Below are 25,760 nucleotides of genomic sequence, written 5' to 3'. Positions count from 1 at the left end.
TAATAGAATTTACATAGTAGCTCTGCTATTGCGTACTGGACAGACCTTTTGAAAAACAAACTTCTGCAGCCATCTTTGTGAATAATGTTTGCTATCATTTTATCATCCTATCTGGGCTATTGCTTGGGAAATACAGGCATTTATTAATAAAATGCATTAATGAACCACCACAAATGTTTTAACACTGTTTTAACAGTGGGTGCTCGCTGGATCTGTTGCTGTTTATAGTCCAAATTGGGATGTTCCGGATCTTTAATTCCAGCTGTGGATGAGTGTTAAAAAGCAGCAGAAGTGTTCATTTCTGGCACCAGTACTTTTTTTTGTTTTGCTAAATCGAGTGAGGTGTCACTGAGCGATAAGGGGAAGATGTTCTCACCCTGCCCTACTTTGTGGTTTTTCTTGTTAAACTCAGGCTGGTCTGTGATCCTGTAAACCAAACAAACAAATGGAATACATCTATGAAACTTGATGTTGGGCTTGTAATGACCTAGTTTAGTTTTAACTCTTTTCCCCATAAAGATAATATAATAAATGATGACTTTCGACATCTCAGGATCTGTCATTAAAGACGTGGTTTGACGACCATTAGGATAGTTTCTAGGTTTTTCAAGGGTAGCTGTAGCAGAGACCACCTCACTAACTTCTGATCTTATTTTGTTGTATTAGCAGGCTGAAATATGACAGCAACTGCTCAGTTCAGACAAAAATGCTAATGATTCCAAGCAGTAAAGAATTTAAAACATATCGATATTTTGAAGCCTACTTATTTTTTATTGATTTAATCGAAAAAGTGAGAAGTATAGTTGTATGCATACTTTTTTAAGTAATAATTTGTGCTCGATGTTTCTAAACACAGAACACTTGTGCAGTGTTATTTCTGTAACTGCTCGATGTAGAGGCCGTAGTGCAAACAAACAAAAAGTCAGAACATAACGTAAATATTGTGTACAAGTACTCTTACATTTCAGAAAAGAATCTCGCTTAGTCATAGTTATTAATGTATTTATAAAATTAGCTTAACTCGGGTACTACAAAGTGCAGCTCATTGATTACAATTAGTTTAAAAACTCAAAAATAATCTATTATAACTTGATTTTATTTTTTCTGTATTGTTTTTAGTAAAGCCATCTTATCACATTTATTTATTCATCTCATCTGTGCTTTCTCTGTGAACTGAGAGGAGATCAGCGTCAATCAGAATGCCGCTGTCTCACTTCATATGGGTTGGACCAAAATGCAATTTATTCCCGTAATTTTAAAGGGAATTGGAGCAACACATCCTTCTCCCGTCGCTTGCACCTTCTTCTGCTCAGCCTATTTTGCAATCACTACTTTCTCTTCCCTCGGCACAACTTGGGAAACTGGGGGAAAAAAAGAAAAACAACTTTTCTTCTCGCGATAGTAACTAGTTTAAGCAGCCGCCATATTCTTTGACAGTATTTTGATTCGTATCTGCTGGAAGTGAGGAAAAAGAGAAAAGTGAAGGGCTGTCGAGGGGAGGGGGGGGCACAAGAAGAGGAGCTGTCAAAAAGGTATTCCCGAGTCTCTGTCAAACGGCGGAGAACTAAGGCTCGGTATCCCTCCCCCTAACGCTATTTCGAGGACACAGAAGGCCCGGGGCCTCGGTGCAAGTTGGCTCTTCGTCTCCCTGGCAGTAGCTGGATCCTTCTTAGCTTCTCTTCTCCCAGCTCCGCGGCCCTCCGGAGGTCCAGCGGCGGTCTTGGGTGTTGAAGGCGGCCCGGGGAGCGGCGGCGGAGACTGGAGGGTAAGTTACATTTAATTAACACGGCTTTCGCCATTTAGCAACAGCCGGAACAACACAGTTTTAATAGCGTTACAGTGAAAAGGAAAAGGCATTTCGGCTTATTATGCCGCAAGTGCTTCTATATACGGCCCATTGTATTTGAAAGAAAATGGAGAGGAAAAAAAAGCTTTTCAGATGTGGAAAAAGTTTTTGTCTACAGTAAGCAGCTAACTTAGTTAGCTAACTTGAAGTGTTTAGAGCCTGTTCAAATCTCTGAGTTGGGTAACTACTACTTTACTTTTTGAAACCAACTCGTTAGCTTAACCGCTAAGTCCTGTTTAATATTCATAGCTCCGTGTAGATACTAAGGGTCTCTTTATTTTAGAGTTACACTGCCTGGCGCTACATGTTTTATAGTGTGTGTTAGCTCATGCTATTTTTTCCATTGAGCTCTCCGATGAAACGTCGCACGATTAGTCGTGGATGGAAACGTTAAATCATAAAATTGAAGCTTCTCTTCTTCTCCTCCCCAGAATATTTGATCCCTTACGAGCTTAAAAATGAAGCTCGTACACCTTAATTAACTGTTTATACCGTCGCTACCACAATGGAAGCACGAAAACTTTCTTACTGACTAACTTTCACACAAGTTGAAGTTGTGATACATACACGCGTGGAAGCCCTACTGTATGTATCATGAACAAGTAGAGCCTCCGAGGTTCAAATAGTGTGGTCTTTGGTTGTTTGATAACTAAGGCAATAAGACAGTGACTTCGCCTATTTGATTGCTTGTTTCTCGCCTTTTAACCGTATGGGTCCGACAGATTTGTGGCACTTGTGATAGGGAGTGGGTCCTAACCTTTACCAGCGAGAATGACAGCTCTGGGTATAGTTGGGATGAGAAGTGTTTGTCCTGAGATCATTTAAACTGTCGGGATGTTGACTTTTCTGGCTTGTGTTGTATTATTTATACTCGTGAAAACACTAAAGGTGCCAGCATGGACTGGGAGATACATTTGACTTATCGTGAAAGTTTCATGTGAGAATAAAATCTGTGGCAGCAACTGCTCCTTTTCTTTGTCAGCTTTTAATCTTAGGAAAAGTATTCCGAATAGAAGTATTCCGTGACAGGTATTAGATTAAAGATGCTGGATAAGTTTGCTACCTTGTACAAAAAGAGGTGTAACAATCAGTTTGTCGTAGCCCAGCGAAAACCCCTTGGGTGTGTTCAGGCAGGCTGTGTTTCTCCATGTAGCCTCACTCAGCCTGGTGTTCCTATTAAGACAAGACACCAGTTGATGCACAATGTTGGTTGTGGCTGGAAAGTCTGCTGGCTCCAGCAGCCACTTTGGAAGGTGATCAATCTGTGTCCAATTAATCGTTTTTGTCCTAAAATTGGCAGCTTTAAAATCCTGAATTGACTTCTGATTTTTTTTCTCTTCTCCCTCTCCTTTTTGCTTCTGTTCTTAAAGAAACAGCCCAGTCACAGCGCAGCCTACCTGACTGTGGCTTTTTATGTGATTCCCACTATACTACTCATTTACTGCTTTCAAACTGCAGAACTCAGAATCCCTTCGTTTTTGGCCTGCAATCAAAACCTTGCTATTGTCGCTAACCTGTAAGACTGTGTATTATTCACTATCAGCTTTTGCCTGTCTTGACTTGCAGTCAGCATTGCACTTCCTGACCAATAAGCTGCCACGGCCAACTGTTTATAGGTGCAGACCCCTAACTGAAACCATGTGTGCCTTTAGCTAGGCAAATATGTTGCTAGGAGACTTTGCTGATTTGCCACTCTTTGGAGACTCGGCAATGAATGCACGAGCCTGAGCGATAAGTGCTAAATGAGGATTTGGGGGAGGATTATGGAATTGTATAGAACGGCATGCTGCTGATCGCTTTATTTGGTTAGCATTAAGGCAAATGTTAACAGGTAGTTGGAGTGCTTTATCCTTATGCTAGTTGAGAGAAGTGAAAAGAAACAGGCTCCCTTGTTCTAATTGCTTCTGTACATAATAAACAAGCAAGAACTAACACTTGAGAGCTTCTACAACCAGCCTGAGAGTTTGTGGTATGTTGTCGCGAGGCCTGTGCCAATGCTAAAATCTTTGTTCCTGGAAAAACCTGTTTGCTGATTTATCATTTGCAGTTTGTACAAGTTATCACTGCAGAGCAAACCAAAGGGTGGGGGTGGTATAGTTGTGTAGCTTGTGCCCCTGCCCCCCCACCCTACAACTGGCTTCACAAGGGGAAGGATAATTGCTGCATATTAGTGTTCTTGGACTGCGTACAACTTGCTTGTTGTTCAGATGAAGAGTGCAGAGTCAGTTTAACCCAGGAAATGATATTGGTTTACCTTTCTGAGTGTCAGGGGCGATTATATCTAAGACGCTACAAATGCTTGAGCACCCTGCTCAGTGACTTGTCCACGTAGGTTATTTTGGAGGGTGTGCTTTCTTCAGAGGTGTTGGTGAAAAAAAACAAACAAACTGTAAGCCCAAATGGGAGTTAGGTGAAAAGGAAGGACCCATCACATTATGCCCAAATGCTGCAGACTCAGGAAGAGGGCTCAATGTTTTTTAACCCTCCCCCTCTCCAGTGTGTGGTTGTCAGGAAGAACCCCCTCCCCCTGTCCAGTTCTCCTGACTTCTCTGCTTTATAATGTGAGGCCTCCATTACACATGCTGCTCATGGTTGTCTCCAGTTCAAGGGTTAAATTGCACACATTGAGGCTGACACTGCACACTCCTCTATACGTCTAACTGCCAAAGGCTACGAGCTTCTTCATTTTGCAGTGTGAATTTTGCAGCAGCTTTACAAATGGTCCGTGGAGACGCGGAGCTGTGTATGATTAAGCTTTATTGGCACTGTCATTTCATTCAGGCAAAAAGAACTCCTCACTGACCTAACAAATACAGAACTACAATAAATGTATACATATCAGAGCTTAGATTGTTTCTATCCACTAAATATATTTTAATGCCAGATACTGTGTCCCATAATCTCCGGAGTTGTTTCCATTAATGTGTATGAATGACATTTGGTTTAGTTTCTACCTGTTTGACTTGCTTATGTTGATGCTGCACAAGTACATTAGATGTAGCTGTAAACCTAAAATATTAGCCGAAAACAAGGCCGATAGTGCCATAAAACTGTAGAATTCAGTGGAAATTTGCCAATTTTCTGCTGCAAGCATCCTTTCTGATCATCAGACACTTAATTATGCATTTGTAGACCTAAATGCTCAAAGTAATTAAAGCGATTAGGTTAGGTTAAAGCTCTTACTGCATTTTCTTTTAAAGCGTTTCTGTCGCATTTCTCACTATGTGATTGGAGAAAAGTAATTTTATTTGCTGAACCTGAGCAATTTTGTAGATTAAGTTAGCCTTACTTCTAAGTCTAAATTAAAAGTAGTTCTTTTGTGTAAGCGTACTCTACACTTGGGTAATAATATTTTAAAATCTGTATTCGGCGTGATGGAGGTTTCAGGTCTGAATGGCACTGAATTGTTATTAGTTACATTATGTTTATGGTAGAGATGCACAGATATATTGGCTGAATATCTGTATGTTCTGAAAGTCAAAACCAACAAAATAGAATAGAATATCAGCATTGTAATTGGCTATCTAAACTAAAACAATTAATAAAAGATAATCTAGTAGAGAAGAGAACTGATGAAAAACAAGGGCGTGTTAAATGTATTCCTTACCCGCAAGGACTCTGGTGAACCCTTCACTTATCTTTAAGCCAGATACTTGTTTTGCAGTTGGGACAATGGGTCAACATGATTGACAAACTGCATAGATGTTGCAGCACTAATGCCAATAAGGAACTGAAGATGCATAGCGATTAGGCAGTGGCATGCTGTGACTTACAGAAAGGCAGACAAAGATCAAAACATCTTTGCCACTGACTAACAAGACATATCTCATCATTGTCATATAGATTACTACTGTAATGCAGAAAATCATATGTTTGTGGTGGCTTTCCCGTGTGGACTTAACATATCTGAAAAATTAATACGCTCAGAAACACAAATATAAATATGTTAAAATAATAACAAAACTCACAGCTGAACTGAAAGGCTTGTGAATTGTGTCACAGGGTTAACTGTCAATATCTACAGGGATTAAATTATTAGAGAAACATGAAAGTGGTTTGTTGGCAAACAGCTGGTTAAAATTAGTAATGATTTCTCAGAGATGCTAATCTCTGATGGCTGAGCCTGCACCTGTTCAACTGGCCTGTTTTATTAAACTGGATTTGAAACCCCTTCTTCATCATCAAAGCTTTCCTTGCTTATATACTAAAAGAGATAATAATAACCTCTTCATGCTGCACTCGATCTACATCACACATGTTGGCACACATGAGAAAACTTACCTGTCAGTAATCTGTGTGTGTCTATTTGCTAATAGTAGCCGTGTTTTCACACAAAACACGGCTTTTAACTGATCTCTGAGCAGTGAAAGCAGTGACAATGGCAGCGTGTCTAGCATGCAAATCTCCCATCAGTCTCCCACCAAAAATGTTTTTGCATTTGATTAGACAAGCACTGCTTGCCTTGCTTGTCCTAATGGAATGCCACTGAGATCAGGTATTGTCTGATATGTAAAAGAGATGTCGTTTATAAATCTGCATCCACAACTGTGATGTTGCTGTTGTGCTGGAACTGAAACTGGATTATCACTGAAGAAGTCTTTGAGTCTTGCAGTGTACATTTCCGTTTGATCTGAGAAGTTTCCATTTTAGTTGCTGGGTACATTTTTGTTTCTCCCATATTGTTAGTGCTAATGTTTGTTGTAATTTATTTCCATCTGTTAGTTGTCTGGAAACAGTGAAATTATGGCCTGTCTTAATGATGCATTCAGTGACTAAGTGTTGTTGACTTAAATTAATAGGATGGGAATTTCAGGTGAAAGTAATCTTTATTGGTGGTGGTATGTCTGGGCCTTTGTCACCTGTAATGTGTGTATCTGTACTTCTAAGTTCAGGTGAAAGTTACATGAGGCAGCTTTACCCAGTGCTGCTGTGGTCTGTTGGTTTTTGCATTTCTGGGCTCTTGACTTTCAGTTCCACTTTGTTGGCCCACTTTTCAAATGCTCTGCTGTTAAAGGTGTTGTCGTAGCTTGCCTCTTCAGTGGCATTGGTCGTTGTGCACATCAGACAACATAAGAAGAGTGAACTCCAACTTGGACACTCTATGTACGCTACCCCTCCCCCATCGTGTTACCTCTGACTTGGGTTCCTGGGTTTCATCTCTTATTGCTTTCTACTTCTCTAAGATCTCTGCCTTAACTTCCCTTAACTGACACAGACCTAGAACTACTTGGGTAACTCTGATGCTGCAAAACTATCTAGAAATAAATAAACAAACCCAGGCCTGATCATCCTGGTCAGTACTCTATCAGTTCTGTCTAAATTCACATTTTAATAGGCTCATACATGGTTACAGTTAATTGTGAACGTAACCATGATTACCTTTTAAGCTTAAGACTTGGAGTCATTCTTTATCGTAAGACAATATTAGGATTGACTTAAATTGTATTTTACAAATGTTACATACTATTTGCACTAGTCAACTGAGTTGAGTTCACTGAGTTTTTGCTGCATACTTTAATTTACATTTTCACTACTTCCCTTCTCCCACCCTCAAACGCGTATGTAGAGCAGTGCTGGCAAAAGACAGGTGAAGTCAGCTTGGCTCGCCCTGACTCAAGGGTTCTTTTGGTTTTTCTTTGGGTAGTAGTGTCTGGTAGCATGTACTTGTTTAATACTTACTGGGCCGTGGTTCCAAGCAATTTAAGGCAAGTTGGACACGTGACACCACCAACCAGCGATGCCAACGATTGGCCAGTCATTGGCATCACTCGATGAGTCATTAGAGTGACTCATTCACGAAAATCAAAAGCGCAATTTTTGAAACCCCGACAATGAGGGAAATGGCTGCACAAAAACAACACTGTGGTCACAGAGTTTTGACAAAAAGAAATGCACTAAGCAGCAGGTGTACCATCGCCTCGACGTCCTCCATTGTTGTTGTATTTGTGTCATACAAAAATGATGTCTATGGACTTTTGGCTAAGTTGCTATAATGACCCCACGCACATCAGGTAGTACTCAGTTCAGTTGAGTAGGTACTACTGGATGAGGGCTACAAGTTATATTAGTGTAAGTGGAATAAAAGCTTCTTAGTAAGTATTTCAGTGAAAGGGCGAAGTCAACAGGAAAAGTATGTGTGAGGTTGTTTTTTTTTTTTTAATTGTATCAACTTGCGGTTAAGTTTAAAACTCTTGCAAACATACAAAAACAAGTGTTTAGCTCCACATTTAGTGGGGTACCTAAAGTAGGTGAGAGCAAGCATACCCCCAAACAGAAAGCAACACCCCCTGGGACAGAAACTAAAGCTGTATACTGGTGTGTGCACACCTTGCAAAACATGAAAGTTGTTTGTTTATAACAGCCTTGATTAGATGATCTGTGTTGTTGTGTGACCTTGGTATTGGCTAGTTCAGATCCAAAATAAAATGTCCAGAAAAAGTGAAGTCACACAAAGTAGAACAGGAGTTTCTGCCTTCATCAGGGCACGCCTAGCTTACACATTAAGCCTTCAAACTTTAAATTATTTATTGTTTGACTGGTGTCGAAGGATTTGTCGCTTTATTGCAGAAATTTGCAATTCATTTGCTTCATTATGTGGCTCATGAATTCCAAAGTGTGCATTGAAAAAAGAAGAATATAGTGTTGATTTACATATTATGTGTAAGATGGATAGATGTTTTGATCTCCAGCCAACCAATAACATACTTTGTTAATTACATTTGGATGGTTGTGAAGTTACTGCTGTTCATTTTGTTAGTAATAACTCCCCAATGATGAAAGAAATAAAAACAAGTCAACAAATGCAGAAACTTTCCCATGTCAATGGTGTGAAGAATTATTGACTAAAATTGCTATTGTCTGCATTCATTAGCTCTTGGAGACGAGAGCACATCAACTCCAGTATTAGCAGAGTTTACAGGCCAGGGAATTGTTCAGCTAAATAAATTAACTCAAAATAGACATCCCGTGTAATAGCACTTGTAAATCAGAGTTGAGTACGATGGAATAATTAAAGAGGAGCTTTCATGCTAATGAAGTGCTTTTCAAGTCTCCTCTGCAGAAAGTCTGCTATGAAATAGGATAGTAGCACAACCATCAATTAAAGGAATATTGTGGAGCTCCCCGGCCGGCTCCCTTTGGATGCAGCATTTAAACTAATTGGAACCAGAGCTGCTGGTGTGTTAAACAGGCATGTTTGGAAAGACAGCAGTGCAGCTCTTGAGACACTTTTGCATTGTTAGTGGGATCAGTGTTGTGCTTGAAGCGTTAATTTCCAGCTTCGCTTCTCTTTTGTGATTTATTGGTCAATAGAAGCAGCAGACCAGTAAGGATTAGGTCTGTCTTTCTTCTGAATGACGACAAAATGCCTTGTTACAACAGCATGACAATAGAATGCACTCACTTGAGCATACAGAAAACTTGTTTACTTCCTGTTGTTGGAGTTGTGCTTTTGGTTGTTTTACTTTCACATAGAACCAGATGCAAGAACCAACAAATTCTAGGATTCAGTTTGACAATATTTACTCATTATTCAGTTTTTGATGTCCTTTTGGTCTATAAAAGTTGTGTTTGGTCCTTCTGCTTTCTTTTCATGTATATTCTTTACAAAGTTAGTGTTAATTCCTTCATAGTTTATAACTAGAGGCTTATACTGCTAGCAGTATCACATTCTTCCACATCAGCTAATGGCTGTTTTGAATTTTCAACCACAGACATCTCTCAGATTTCAAATTGGCCGCCTGTGCCTTTTCTTAGACCCCCTTTTCAGTGCAATCTGGTGCTGTTCAACTTTCACAAACAAGCTAAATATTAAGTATGAATTACAGATATCCTTGTCATTTTGTTTTTCTGCAGTCACTTTCATCACAAATCTCAGGTGTTATATGTTACTGTACTTTCACAGGACTGCTGCATGTGCTGCTCTTTTTTTACGTAACCTCTGTGTGACAACATACAGGAAGATGGTTCAGTGGTTATCTTTGGCCTCTGTGCTCCTCACAGTCATGCAGACTGTAGCCTCCGCTGCAGGATATGTGTGCTTGACACAAACACTTCCTCTCCCTTTTACATTTCTTTCTGAAACTCCTCGCTTTGCATTTTCACATACATTCAGGTTTTGTCAGAGGAGCATAGGATTCAGTTTTAGTTAAATGTAATTTTATTTATATAAATCACAAGCACAGTCGCCTCGAGGTGGTTTGTAAGCTATAGACCGTTAACTAATAGTGAGAAAACCCCAACAATCAGACCACTGCCTATTAGCAAGCATTTCAAGGAATGCTTTAAAACTGTGCATTGATGTAGATGCAATTATCAGTTTTGTGAATGGCCCAGGACTCAAATGTGGGACTCTGCAGTAACCTTTTGGCATATGGGTCATCTGCTCAACCAATGGACTATATTAGTGCCCTTGTTTTTTTATTTTTTATTTTATTTATTAGACAGTAGTAAATAACTAAATACTACACGCATGTCCTGACCTTACCTGACATCCTGAAGCGAAATGTTTTCTTTTTTTCCTTCTTCCTTTCTTTGGTGGCTGGCTACAATATATGAAGGGCTTTTGGCTATTGAGCTAGTGGAACAAATTCAGTTTCTTTGGGAAAAGTCTGACTCTGTGATTCTAAAATTTGCTGACAGTATTTTGCTGCTAATTGTTCTTTTCTTCAAATAACATTCCTATTATTTTATATAACAGAAAGAAATTTATAATGAAACCAGAATTTAAAAAATTGCGCAAAGTTCAAATGTTTCTTTGAACATGGTCATAGATGATTGCTTAAGTTTTGTGTTCATTTTAGAATAAGCTGTCAAATTTCCAGTGATGACCTTCACAAGTCAAGAAACACTGAATATTGTAAACTCCCTTTTTAAAGCTGTATTCAAGTCAAGCATTACATTTCCTGAGGTTGCTTCAGTTTCCACAGATGAGCAGTTTCTGCACACGTAAGTAAAATTAGCAATGGCGGAAAAATAGGTTTACATACATTCACTATAAAGGGAATGGCACTGATTTGATTTAGAGGTGCAACTTTTACTAGACTTTCATGTTTCTTTCAATCTATTTTAATTCTGTCTCCACTGAATTGGTGTACTCTGAATAAGAAGATTGTAAACGGACCTCCCAGCTTGTATTCTGCATGGATGATATTGGAGGTTGGGACTGTCATATCCTGTGGACAGGATCTGGCCCTGCGTTCCCTCTTACTCCCGCCAACTTTGACTTGCAGAGGCAATGCAGAAAGCTGTTTGGAAGTGCCATGCAGGGATTGCCCTGTCCTTCATCATTTCTCCCACAATCTGCTGATGGTCTTTCATCTCTCTCAGTTTTTTTGTGCTCACTAACTATGGGAAAGGGCTTTGATCTGGTTGTCCTATCAGTAATAGCAGGGGCCCCAGGCTCTTATACTCCCCCACTGTCTCACTCTGAAAACATATTGTCAGGGCGTGGTGGACAACCGAGTCCACCCAGCTGAAAGTCTTTGTTTGTTGTGGTTCAGTGTAGCTTTGCCAAGGGCAAATGCTTGTGTGGGTCTCTCTGAAATTCTTCAGCTAGTAGTGGTCTATTAAATTAGACTCTGGCTTTGCATCTTTCTGAACTTAAGATAGAGCTACCTGAGATGGTTGGGGGTAGAAAGTCTTAGTTCCCATAACACGTACAGAACCCATCCCCCGGTGATTACACAACACCACTGCAAACAGATAAGATTGTTCCCTGGGACCTTTGCTCTTTCTCCTAGTGGCACAGGGTCTCCCTTTGTTTGAAATTTTTTCCTGTGCTTGCTTACTGATCACAGGAAATTTCCTTTCAATGTATAGCACACAAGTAGAGACTGTGTTGGGATATCTCTAGATCATGGAGTCCAGCCACCTCATCATTCTCATACCTACCCCCATAACCTTTTCTTCTCTCTCTCATCTCTTGCCCTTTTGTCTCCCAAACCTACTGGCCTGCCTCAGCGCCTGGTTAGAGATGTCACAACAAAGCCGCTGTGCTGTGGTATTCCTTAGAGGAATGCACTGCCTTGGGTTCTGGTGTGCGTATGTGTGTGGTTTGGCTGATGTCCGTGCAGTGGACCAGGCCAGGCTGATGCTGGCACCCCCCTAGGCACACCTGTTGGTGCCAGTCTTTGCAGAACCGATGCTGTGTTGTCCCTCCTGTCCTCTGCAGGCCAGGAAAACTGGATGTGTGTGAAAAGAGAGGCATGTATCCAGGAAACCATGAAGTACTGCACACTGATGATTGCATTTCACAGTATCCTTAAGTTGGTGGTAGATATAACTCTTATCACAATTTGTGCACATTTACTGCAGTAAACAATATATCTGGAGAATTTATAGGCTTATTGATTATAAGAGATATCTGGCTTCAAGATCTCACTTTTCACGCCATATACCTTGTTAATTTTTTTTGTTCCAAATCAATCTTGTTATTTGCATTTTCTGCTCAACAGAGGAAAATGCAAAGCATGTTTAAAAAAAAAAAAAAAACCCTCACAGATGATGAGCTTAAGGGATACCTTTTCAATAAGCCTTCAGTGTTGATCAAATTGCTTCTATCTTAAGAGCCTTTTGCTGTTTTTAAAAACATACTTTTATGGTGAAGGGGCTGTTGAGAAATTCTGAGCTTTCAGCCTTGAGTTCTTTAAAGCAAAAGTTCAATACTTCAGCTAATACTCTACTCCTTCAAATAGCTAACAGGGTGTTTACCTTTACATTGTTATGATGATAGACAGCTTTGTTATGATCTGCTCCCAGTAGTGTTCTTGGAGTCTAACATTACTCTGGGAATAATTTTATAAGGAATGACTTTCTCACAAAGATTAAGAGAAATGGCTCAACAAAACAAAACACACTTATCTGTGCTAACACAATGATTGTCCTCACCCCAGCTACCCATTTGTGAAGCCGTGACATGGTGTCACGGCTTCACAAATGAACTTTGGCTGCATTTTATTTACATTAAGCTGAAAACATAAATGAAGGGATATAAAACAGGTTTACCCATCCTCTATTTTTTTTTCTGATCTGCCATTATGAGGACCTAGCTTTTAAACACAGGATGAGTGTTTGCCCTCTTTCCAGGAGTCCTCTGGCTGTGTTCAGTGCAGAGACAGGTCTGGGCCATGTTTAACCTAGCTTCAATTAGGAGGTTAAAAAAAGCACTTTAGACTTTCCAAATATTCCAAATTGCATGTTATATCTTGTTAGATAGCAAGCTGCCAGGGATGCAACCTAGAGGCACCTGTGTGTTTTACTTACTAGTGTTTATCATATAACATGAGAAGCACTTATGAAATACTGTCATAACTCCACCCACCAGGTATCGGTTAAGAAAGTGCGTGACCAATGTCAGCTGCTTCTCAGACCACAGTGTCTCGTGTATTAGTTAGGTGATGGAGGCCTGTGAGCAGTTTCCTCTCAGTTCTAGTTACTGGTGCAGTGGTTGGGGCTAGTTTAAGCTATATTAAACTTGCAGACGGTCTATTCAAGAATTGTAGAAATACAAAACATTACAACTGCCCAAAGAGAATGGCGGCTGGGACCTACCATGTTTTAAAAAAAATAATACTATACTTCAGCAATGTTGCACTGGTGCGATCCCTCGTATGTAGCAACATTGAAGGAAATTGAATGCAAAACAAAAACCAATATGCATATACAGGCAGTTCTAAACATCTACAGGACTAAATTTCCAAATAAGAAATCCTTGGGTAAAGACCACACTAGGGGTTTGGAAAATGGTGGTAAAAGAAAATAAGCTGGAGAAGGATATAAAAATATTAAAATGGTGTGCATATGATTCGGAATTTACATCAAATCAAATAGACCCTAGTTTTAAAAACTGGATAGATAAAGGAATTACATTGATATTGTAAAGGAAGATGAAATTATGAGTTTCCACACTTTAAAGCAAACGTTTATTTTAGAAAACCAAGACCACTATAGATACTTACAGTTAAGAAACTTCTATACTCGAAACATTAAAAACCAAATACCCACTACAGCAAGGCCATTTATTCAACTCTTTGTAAATGCTTATAAGTCAGAAATTAAGAAAGGTGTAATCTCACAAATATACAAAAGTCTTCCTGATCTCAGCAATTATTCAACAAAGTATATAAAAGAAAGATGGGAGAAAGAGACAAGGAGACAAGTATGACTTGAATTTTCTGGCAATTACAGAAGAGGAATGTGCATAATAATTTATTTTAAGGTGCAATTATGAGGGTCTATCTAATAGTTCCTTAGCAACATCATCCATTTTGGGTTGTTTTTTTTTTTTTTTTTTTAACACATGTGTAGCTGTTATCCATGGATGTATTCCACCCCTACCTCTTACCCTCACATTAATAGTATGTGTAGAACAAATTTGGATTTCTACAACAGATTGGCCAGCTGCAAAGTACAAGATATTATTAGTTGTTTAAGGTTTGAGCTAAAAGAATTTTTTTTTTTTAATCCCTTAAAAATATAAAGTTAAAAAGTTAAACTAGTGATTTTATATTAATAATAATGGCTTAGAATACTTAGACACAAGTAGTGAGAAATCTTTAATGTGGACCAGATAAACTGACCAGTTATGGCTGAAAGCTTAGTTTGTGGTTATAGTGATTTGTAGGGTTATAATGACAACTAATGGCTTGTATTGCAAGTGCATTACAATGATGTGGGTGAAAAGGGCTCGCTCTCTGTAGGAGACAAGTATGACTTGAATTTTTTTTAGAAGGGTAGAATAAAACTCAATGGCATCTCAGCAGCAGAGGAGTCACATGACTTGGCTGCTATTTGTCTTTTGGTTGGCCTCAAGGTGGGGGAATGATACTCCTAACAGCTGCAGGAAGTATTTCCGGTGGAGGGTTTTTTCCTTAGCCAAGCAGACAGAGCTCTAGCAATACAGTCATGCAGGGATGCATTGATGTCTACTTCTTTTTGAACCAAATTTTAAAAGCTTGGATTTGTTCAACAAATCACAAAAATAACTGTTTGATTTGTGATTCCACTTTCTTCAAAGGAAATCTGAGAGGCACCTATTCTGGAAAGAGCCTAAATTTGTTGCTTTAGCCTCACAACCTAAATCTACACTTAAACCCTGTTAAAAGTGTGGTTAAAAGGCTTCACAATGTTTTTCCCACCTGGTAACACCCTCAGAGGTGGGTTGAAACGATAGATTGAGCTGACCAAAGACAGAAGTACTGCTAATATCCCTCTGTCTGTGTACTTCAGAGAGCATGATGACATACAGTAAGTGCATTTCGTAAGGTGATAAAGGGTGAAGATTTGGCTGCTGCATACTTGCCATGTCATCACCAAACGTCTGAGTGCTAGGAGTCTCGTAGAAGTCTTATTGTGTACACTTGCCTTGCAGCGAGTGGTGAGAGATGCCACTGCCACCCAAGCTCTGACTGCAGTGAGCCAGAAGGTCAAAGATTTGAATCCTAGAGATGGATAGGAAATGCTTCCTCCTCCTCAGTGGATGTGCCTTTAAGCAGGGCACTCAGTTTCTTGAACAGTGAAGAGTAGATAGCTGTAAATGTACTTGGATAAGTAAGATTACAATTGCACATTCAGAGCATACATACACACACACACACACACAGATCACTTGTTACAGATTCCTCAATAATGTAAATAGATACAAAACTTCATCTCTCATTCGTCTCTAGTTTGTACTGGATGTCTTCACATCAAAAAGGTCAAAAAGTGATCAGAAGTAACTTTAAAGATAAGTAGCATAAATAACCTGGACCATTTCTGCACCTAAAGATTTTTGTTTTGCAGGAAATATTGGGTGGGATCTCGGCAGGAGATGGCTTGCTCTGTTAGCGTGTCTGTATTGTTGCACTACTGAGGAAAAAGGCGTGTGTGTCGGGGGGGGCTGTTGAAGGAGGGGCTCTGGAATGAGATTGACATAGAAGTTATGTCTGGTATTTATGTCTTTTATTGTGTGTGTTACTTTATCTCAAGGAATGGTTAAGATACCACTCTATATACCAGGTATTAGTCAGAGTCAGACTGTTCAGTCCAGACTGACGATCTTACTCATGATTGTCAAATGTCGTCTGTTGAAAATGTCTCACCAATCAAGACATTACACCTTTCTACTCTCAATCTGAAAAACCTTTGCTATCGGCTTTTGTCACACCCTGATTTGATTTGTAGGATGCAAAGGTAAGCACGGTCCAATAAATTCCCAAGTCTAAGCAGCCACTAATGAGGCTGAAGTTGCTGCCTTGGCCCTCAAGCTGCCAAATAATCAATCATTGAGAAACATGTAGTGGAGGAATCTGCTGCCATGCAGCTGGACAGTAAAACCAAGTGGTCTTTGAAACTTCTGGCAGAAAATTTATCAGAACCAACTGTTTCTGAACCTTTTTCTTTTTTTGGTCCACCCCCCCAACAGAGTTCATCTACTTCCAACCTCTCATCAGATTGGTTTTCACATCACTTGGATTTTCCTTAGTTTTTTTACTGTCTTTCTGCAAGAGGACAGAAACCGTCAGTTGTGAAAGGAAGAAAGGTGCACATCTTAGTAAATGTAAACTAGCTTTAAATTTCTTGTAGCTGATGAATGTAATTCATAGTCTGCTTGTGCAATGTTCTCTTCCACTTAACAACTAAGCTGGTGTTCAGTTGTTTTTAGAGCAGCCAGCAGGTTACTTCTGCCACATGTCCATGAGTCACCGTATGACTTGTTGTTGTGGACAGGCTCCATTCAGCACACCAAGTTCCTTTGTTTATCTGCTGTTTTTTCTGTCTTGTATATTTTGTTATCCAGGAACAACTTTTTTTTTTTCCACCAAAAAGAAAATCTTACCTTCAAGTGTATTGACATACCGTATTTTTCGGACTATAAGGCTTGCAAAAATCTGTCAAAAAATGTTTTAATGCAACTTTGGTAAGCCGCACCACTTGATGGATTGTCGGAGCATTACAGCTACCGTAGTCAGAAGCCTCACGGAGTAATCCGGGTCCAAACTCCACTAGTCCTCCCCACTGTGTGCTGAATCTTGTGCCATGTTCTGACTGAGAGATTTCTGAAAAAATTAAAGCTCTGCTATCACTTCCAACATAAATGAAGACAGAAAATGAAACGACAGTGACTTTTGAAGGGTTACTGAAATTAGACTAGCTGGTATATAATGAATGTTCTAAGTGATCGCTAGCGACACAGCTATGTTAGCATAACATAAACACAGTGAAGCTGGAGGATGAACGCTAACTTTTTTCCACTCGATAAAGAGAGAATTCAACATTAATGAATCAATGGTACGGAAGTGGAGGAAGCAAGAAGAATGAGTTGAGTAAAGTTTGACTTATCAGACTGTTTTGTTTTGCCTAACGCGCCTTATGGTACAAAAAATACGGTACTAGAAAAGCAACATATGCAGTTTAATTGTCCACAAGTCTGCAGGGGACTGTCAGGGGCATTACAAAACCTTCAGCTGCTCCTTAATATATGGAGCCAAGTCAGGGTCAAAAGTTTTATCAATTTGAAAAAGTGATTAGAAACTGAAATTCTGAATTTTTATGTTTAAAAAAACCAATTGAACATTTTTTTTTTTTCAAATTTAATTTCAGTATAATATTCAGAAATGAATGGGTGATTCTAGCTGGTGCATTTTGTCGGTGATGCAAGAGAGCACGAATAATTTCTAAAGCTTTGAAATTTTCTCCAGCTGTTATTTTTTTTTACCTTTTGAGAATCATTTCACTCATTTAAGTCTTTTGTACCTAACCATTTGCATGCAACTGTACAAGTAAACAACTAAAATAAACTTGATAAATATTTTGATTTGTAACTCTTCACTGCCCATGCACATGCAGATGTATTATTTTTTTACTTAACCAGTAGATTTGGAGTTGTTGAACCTCTGTTTTCTTTGAAACATTCTTCATTCTGGCCTCAGCTGCATTTGGGAGGCAGAACACAGTGACCACTTGACAGCTGTAAATGAACAAATGCATGGAAGCAGGGTTAGTCCTCCTAGTGATTGACAACTACCTGCCAAAACTTCCTGCAGAGTTAACCTAAGGTACCAACAGTCAAGCAGTACATGCTTAGTTTCCCTCACGTTCATGTTTGCGTCACTCCTGTGATTAAAAACATTAATTTTAAAACTTATAAAAACCATTTTGGGGGGAAAAATCTTAATTTGAAATGTTGATGATTGCAAAATGTCTTCTTTCAAACTGAAAATTTACTTCTTAACACTTTAAGTGTTGAAGTTTTGTTGATGGTAGTTTCTGTTCTGTTCTGTGGGTGTAGTAAAATGAAGAATAGTGGCACTAATTTTCCACCTCCTGCGTGTGTCAAAGTGGTCATCTTAACCACAGCACATGTTAGGGCTGGGCGATATATCGAGTTTTTTTTTTTTTTAAATATCGATATATTTTTATAAGAGATATAAGATGTGACAATATCCTTTATATCGATATAGTCTATGTTACGTTATAATTATAGTTGTGGAGACACAAGTTTGCCTCTCTTTCGTCCACTTTTGTCTTTACTCAACGTTACTCGGCCTTGCCTCTCTCCTTCACTGAACACAACTCCCCCTTCTCCCCCATCGCTTCACCTGCAGGCAGCGACAAGATGCACACGGCAAATCTCCGTTAACGATTTACAGCGCATCGCCCCGTGTGTGGGGCTGGACAGCGTCAACGTGTTATCGAGCTAACCACGCTAACGCCATGCAGCCCAGAGGGGCTGCACAGCCTAAGATCCTTTAATTCTCTCAAAAGTTGACAGCACGCCTTTTGTATGAATTCTGGTTGTGCTTGATGACCGCGAACCGATTTTATGTGGTACACAGCACTCAGCAATCTGTCAAATTTTTTAGTACGACTTTGGTAAGCTACGGAGCTGCACCGCTTGATGGATTGTCGGAGCATTACGGGTACCAAGAAGCCTCGCGTAGTAATACGTACTGTGCTTCAACGTAATATATTCAACGTTTTCTCCGTAATAAATGCTCATAATTTATTTTTGAGTAGTTTTTTTCATGTACATCTATGCTGTATGTTCATAAAAGTGCCTGTGTGACATCTGGGACACAGCTTTGACTAAGAACTCTCTTTTTGTTCTTACTTAAAGGCTTTAAAAAAATATCGAGAGATATATCTTATATCGCCATCCAGCTAAAAAATATCGAGATATGAATTTTGGGTCATATCGCTCAGCCCTAGCACATGTCCAGAGCGAAATGGTTCAAGAGACTCAAGACAGCAGACTGGCATAGGCATCAACCTGACCAGCCTGCCTGTAGGTCATTGGCTCTGAAATTGTGTGGTGTCAGCCCTTTACAGCTGGGACGTAGCCAGCTAGGTGAGAAAGAGGAGCTATTGCAATGACCTTTAGCTTTTAGCAGTTTGGTAAAAGTTTAGTAGCATCTGAACTTTTAATATGACAATGTGGCCAATGTCCAACAGCAAACTGATGGGTCGAGGGATGAAAAACAAAAATAAACAAAGGTCCTTCAAAATATGTTTGGGCTGCCATAAAAGTGTGTGTGGGGAAACCCTGGATATCCACCAGTAGGGATGAAATAATTAGTTGACAGACAGTAAATAAACTCAAAGCTGTTTTGAAGGTTTATGTACATTGTGGTTGTCTGTAATGGAGACCAGGGGTTCCATTACCTGGTTGGTATTGTTAATAATAAATTGTTGGATTGGGAATTTAAAATAGGGTAATAAAGAAAACACATTAGATCTTTTGGAGTCTTTTATTAGGTTATTTGATATACAATTAAATTGACAGCTTGTAACAGAAAAGAGACAGTGGGACTGGCCATCCTACCTGTGTCAGAGAAGAGCCAAAGTTAGAGCTGTTTGCAGTTAATCATTTATCAATAACCTAAACATATGTGAAATGAGAACTTGTAAAGGTACTCACCTGTCCTAGTTGCTTCTTGCAGGATGTGGAGCAAAAGAGTGAAAGCGGCTCAATCACCTGTTTAAGAGCTCTTGGAGCAGACCAGTGTGCCAGGTTAGGGAGTATGGATAAAGAGGGTTTTAATTTAGATAGAAATGGGTGAAGCTTATGTTATTGGGTTGTTTATAGTATGTGTTGGAAATATGTATATGTTTGTGATGTGCTTTAATGTTATTGTATGTTTGTTTGTGTGGAGGGTTATGTGTTCATTTTGATTAGTTAACCCCCATACTTGGGCTATTCCAGATGCTCACCTGAAAAGGTAGAGTATAAAAGGAAGCCATTTTGTTTAGTTGTAGTTAGTGTTTGTGCTGTTATCATGCTCCTTCTTTAATAAAGTGCCAATCCATGGATGTCTTTTACTCCAGTCTCGCGTCATATTATTGGACAGAACCTATGACCGCCGGCCAAAACTGACATTGTCAAAGATATACAGTGTGTGCAGTGTACAGTGTCAATCTGTGAAAAAGTGCAGTGAGGTTTTCGATTAAAGGAACAGGAAGAGCAGGGGGCACTTGGTGATTCGGAGCTGAGTCACTGAACCTGTCGGCCATCGCGTGGGACACAGGAACATGTCTTTATCTATCTTCTCTTGTCGTCCTTCCTCATGCTTACACACCAAATGCAGATCTGTTGCATCCTTGTGCTCGTCGGTTTCCAGAGTTTGCCATTTGCCATCCCACATGTAGTTGTTGCAGCTTGTAGTTTTGGGAATAGATCTGAAAATTTTTCTTTTTCTTTTCTTTTTTTTCTAGGACAAAGATAACTTGGTGCATCCTGTTGTATTTGGACAGCCGCTTAGACGTGCAGTGATGGGAATAATAAATAATATATGGAGCAGAAAATGAATAGCTGTTTGGTCACACCAGAGTCAGACTGTGTGCACTCCTGTGGTATAAAGTGTTCAAATATTCATCCAACAGCTTCATATACCCATTTTAAATGTTTGAATTGCTATTTTATTTATTTCTTTTTTACTAGCAGTCTCAGCTTGGATTGGTTGGTTTAAGTCTCCACCCTCCTCTTGGCCTCTGGCTGTATTTGAGTGAAAACTGCACAGTTTGCAGTGAGTGCCAACGGTCTGTACAGCATTTTCCTCCTCCTAAGCATGCTGGCCCTGTAAAGTGTGAAAGCAATGTACACAGTCACATGGTTTGGACACTGCTGCTTTGCTGATTGGTTTAAAGATGGAAAACTAATCTCTATCTCTCTTTCCTGAGACTAGGCTTGGAAAGTTTAGCTTATAGTTTCTAACGTACCTGCTCAATGAGAGTGTGTGTGTTGGGGCTTGTCAGCTGACAATTAATGTTTCCACAATGTAAGGAAAAACACAGTGCCCTGCTGAGGCCCTCGTTGCTTTACACTTTATTTTCACTTATTAATTTGCTTTGTAGATTGCTCGCGCCCTCTCTTTTAATTCAGATTTCCCTGGAGGAAGGCAGACAAAAAGATTAATGGTTCAGGATAAGGCTTTTCATGTTGTTGAGGGTTCTATTTTAAGCCTGGGCTGTGCTCCTGACATATAATGCCTAAGGAAAGTTAAAGCGGGGAGTAGGGTCTGCAAAAACAACTGCTGTCAGTGGTGGAGGATTGTTGCACAGCCTCAATAAAGAGGTGTTTCTTTGACTGATTCATCACTGTAAATGACAATGTAAATGTAAGTTCTGAGATATATCTTTTCATCATGTTTTGAAATTCAGTGAAATTTGAAACAAATGTAAATAAGAAACATTTATGATTTAAAAACCTAACTGGGGAAGGAAAATCAATCATGCACATTTGGCCTGGCATGAAGACCCCTTTGCTGCTATTCACTTCATGATTTTTCTTAAGCCAAATGAACATGCAAACTCACTTCAATTTGGGGAATAAGAAATGAATGTTTTCCACAGTTTCTCATATTTTGCACACAGAAGGAAATGTTTCACTTCAGGTGTGTTCATACCACTCTAGTGGAAATTCTCCTTGTAGTTTAGGCAAGTAGGTGCCTGGATAGAGCGAGTCATTCTACAGGCTTTCAGTGTTTCATACACGGGACTGTCAGGGACACAGCAAAGCTTTCAGCTGGCCCATGACATAGCATATTATGGATTTTGAAACATTTAGATGATTATCATCCTGATGTGAAAATGTATCCTCTTTCATCCTCTTTTCATATACATTATTCCCTCAAACGGTGAAAAAAAGCATGATCGTTTCAAACCTTTTTCTGTGTTGGCCTTGTGATGGATTGGCAACCTATCCAGGTTGTACCTAATTCTTGTTTTGTGAACTGAAAGAGCCAGCGGCACACATGAAGCTGACTCATTAGTGGTAAATGCAGCAAATGCAAGCAACTCTTGCAATGAACTATATTAGGAAACTGGCAGGTTAAATTTCAATATGACTGCACTGCAAAGAAAAGTCCTAGAAGAATTCAGGCCTGCAGTATACGTCTGAAAATGACTCAACAATCTGTGAGTAAATGAACATCCTGTGATCAGCTATGGAGCAGTCCTCGGGATGTCATTCTTGCATGTCAATGTGGTTCACACTGTGACCCTAACCTTTCCTATTCAGAAGGAATGCAGAATACTCTTCTAAACAAATAATGCTGTCAGTGTCTGACAGCATTTTTTCTCTTGTTGAAGTCAGCCATGTAAAAAGAATGTAATTTGATAAGAAATGAAGATGCCAGTTGCTGGAAAAGGAAAAGATGGATGAACGCCATCCAAAAATGGAAAAGAAGTATACGGCAGGATTTAAAACCTTGATGGTGTTTCACACACAGCGTGTTTTAGTTTTAATGTTGGGATGAATTATAATTGGGGTGAAAAAGTTAATTAGTGTTACATACAATTTTTTTCTTTCATTTCAATAATGCACAGTGACTCTTTAAAGGTTGCTTTGTGGTATAATATTGAGCAAAGTATTCAAGTTTGTCATATATATATCCATGGGCCAGTAGCCCAGTGTCCATGCCACCAAAACCATTCACTGACCATTCACAAACTAGTGTATTCCTAGTGCCAGTGCCAAGAACAGATAAATGGGAAACTGTGTCAGGAAGCACATCGATCATAAAATCTTTTCAAAACCAAATGATGCATCTGTTCACTATGACAACCCCACTGAGCAGCTGAGGGCACCCTTATCAGATAGCCACATTAGGTGTCTTTATGGTCTCATTACTTCATTTGCTCTTCCTAATGGCTACCTGGTATGGCTAATAATAAAACAATAATGCTAATGTTGGAGTTCGGCAGCTACCATTATCCTATGCACCACACAGTTAAAAGAATAAACTGGATTTCTGAATTAAATACTGATCTGATCTTAATCAGAATATCTCTTATTGAAAAACATAATTTAATAACACCACCTTATCTTTCATGTCTTTTTTGAATCACTCAGTCATTGTTGTCCTGGTACTAGGGCTGCACGATTTTGCATAAAATGAGAATCACGATTTTTTTTGCTTAGAATTGAGATCACGATTTTCTTTTCCAATATAAATATTTATTGCACTTATTAACTGCACATTAACTTTGTAACAGTTGAGACTGAACATAAAAACAACAAATGTCTCACATTTTGTCATTGCCGCAAAATGTTGTACTGCTTGAAATTCCGTCTCCACTGTTGCTCGACACTACCTTACACAGGTAGTGCAACAATAGAAAAATAGTTGCGGGACGGCACTGTGTAGCGTTTGTCTAGGGTGTTGATCATTTTCCTAAATCCCTCGTTTTGCACAGTGTTGATGGGAGCCATATCTTTGGTCAGGTGATAAGTAATAGCCTCCGTAATTTCTTTGTGCCTGCGGGAGTTCGACGTGTATAGGGAAGCGCTGTATAAGGTTCTGATATTTGGGTACTTTCTTGTCATCCCTGACGTGCTCTCCGTTGTTTTTTCCGTGCCAATTTTAGCAACCAGCTTCTGTATCACGTGGCATGAGGCTCCGCCCTTGTCATTTGTTGAGCAGGAAGAGTGAGCGCTTGTTTTCATGCAGATTACGTCCCGGATCAAAATGCGGTACAATTGTCATCTTTTCTTTTTTTTTTTCTTTTTTTTTTTTTAATCGTTGTCATTTGGAAATGAGATCGCACACAAGTATGAATTGAGATCGCGATTTTTCTTGCCCTCCTGGGTTTTAATTGCACCTTAGAACACACATGCATCAACACTACAATGAGCGGGTGGAGGGTCTTCTCCCACCCCTATTCTCTGCGGCCTGCTGGAGCGGGAGGGCTAGGTGGAGTTGGCCGTCCGACTGCGGTCTGGAGTGTGGGGCCTCCCTGCTGCTACGGAGTCGGGATGGTCTGCCTCTCCCCACCGCAGGGAAAAGGGTAACACCACCTGGGTCTGGGTGCAGTTCCCCCCTCCAGGAGCAAGGGTACCTAGACCCGGTTTGTAGAGTACGCTTGGGGAGTGTGATCGTGTGTACAGCGTCTCTTTATGTCTGTCTCCACGTTGGTTGAGTGTGGAGTAAGTGCATATGAGAGCATGAGGGGGGGAATGGATGTTTGTATCTGTGTGTGCCTGTATGTCTGTGTCTATATGTCAGGTTGGGTATCAGACGCCACCTCTCTGGGGACACCTCAGGCCCTCCAAGGTTTGGAGGCCTATCTCCACCTACCACCACTTCCCCTGCCGGTGGCGGACTCCCTCAGGTGTCGGTGCGTTGGTGGTTCTTTGTGTCTGGGGGTGGGCGTCCAGGTACACACCGGCTCACTCCTTGGCGGCCGCTTATCGGGGCCTGGAGCCTGGGGCTCGCTCGGGCCCCTTCGGGGGTGGGGTGCCCCCGGCCTCTCGGCCTGGGGCTCGGTCACTCAGGCACAGCTGGCGGCCGGCGGAGCTCACGGGCGCGTCACTGCAACTCCCCCTGGCTTCTGCTCCGCGGCTGCTGAGTGAGCCCTCATCTGGGACTCTCCTCAGCTCTTACTGAGACAGTGGCACGGCTGCCCCTCTGTTGGTCTTCCATGGTTTCTTGTGTTCTGGGGGCCTCTGGATGTCTGGAGTTTTGATCTCCTCCATACCTGCTTCACACCCTGGAGGACGGGGCTGTGGCCCCCCCCACACTCCCTAGCAGATCGTTACATGGAGAAACCTTTGGAATACAAGCGCGCTGATCCACACAGGTATGCACACGGGTGTTCACTGCTCGTAGACCCAAATTACACCTTTCTTGGCTGCTACTTCGAAGCACATCTGTCCTGCGTGCTGCACAACAACATTGAATATTTAGTATTTACTGCTGTTTACACTTAGCTAGATTAATGCGATGGTGTTGTGTTTAGTATGTTGCTTTGTTTTTTGTTTTTTTTGTCTTTTTTTGCTTGTTTTCTATTCTTCTCTCAACAGGTGATCCAGGAGATTTTTATTTTTTTTTCTCCCCCCCTTTCTCACTGTCCCTCTCCCCTTCTGTTTTTCCTTTCCTTCCTCTTTCTTTCTCCCTTTCCTATCTCTCACTCATGTCTGTCCCGTCTGTAACATCTGAAAATAAAATATAATAAATAATAAAAACAAAGATCGACCAAATGGACCAATACGGCAATGCCACGATGATCCATTTGGCAAAGTAAATCCATTGGGTATCCTTGTTGGTCTTCAGACAACAATTCTGATGGCTAAAGAACCAAATGGGACAGGCGAAAAAAAAAAAAAAAAAAGATCGCGATTTTCTAACGATTAATCGTGCAGCCCTACCCTGGTACTGTTAATAATCTCATGCAACTTTATAGCAAGGTCAAGGCCACCGATTCTCCCATGAACAGCACACAGTGAGGAGGACAAACTTCCGCTGAAAGGAAAAAAATTGCTACTGCACCAGATTTAGGGTAGGCAACGGTCTACCCTGACCAGTCGGGGTTAGAGAGGAAATGCAACAGCTATGTGACGCTAAGCCTGTTTACGTAGTTGTGGATAGTTGACGTCCTCATAATTTGTTTTCACATATGGATATACAGTTGGAAGACAGGTTAGTTTATAGTAACT

At 40.2% G+C, this 25,760-nt stretch overlaps 1 protein-coding gene and 1 long non-coding RNA gene across 6 annotated transcripts in view; one reads left to right on the top strand and one right to left on the bottom strand.

The window, feature by feature from the left end:
* The first annotated feature begins 1,407 nt into the window (after positions 1 to 1,407).
* Positions 1,408 to 25,760, top strand: part of tab2 (TGF-beta activated kinase 1 (MAP3K7) binding protein 2) — a 42,290-nt gene continuing 17,937 nt past the window's right edge. For 3 of the 5 annotated variants that reach the window (XM_026193940.2, XM_026193942.2, XM_080290221.1), the window contains exon 1: positions 1,408 to 1,765. The gene's annotated coding sequence lies outside the window, so the exon portion shown is untranslated. The remainder of the gene's footprint in view (positions 1,766 to 25,760) is intronic. The other 2 variants (XM_080290220.1, XM_026193941.2) reach the window with 2 other exon arrangements.
* Positions 19,562 to 19,782, bottom strand: LOC145420716 (uncharacterized). The gene is made up of 2 exons (XR_013902040.1): positions 19,746 to 19,782; positions 19,562 to 19,649 (listed from the first exon to the last, which is right to left on the bottom strand). It is a non-coding gene; the product is annotated as an uncharacterized LOC145420716 (long non-coding RNA).

This window comes from Astatotilapia calliptera, chromosome 15 (genome assembly GCF_964374335.1).
Source record: "Astatotilapia calliptera chromosome 15, fAstCal68.1, whole genome shotgun sequence".
NCBI lineage: Eukaryota > Metazoa > Chordata > Actinopteri > Cichliformes > Cichlidae > Astatotilapia > Astatotilapia calliptera.
The sequence above is the reverse complement of the archived record's forward strand: the minus strand, read 5'-3'. Positions and strand labels throughout refer to the sequence as shown.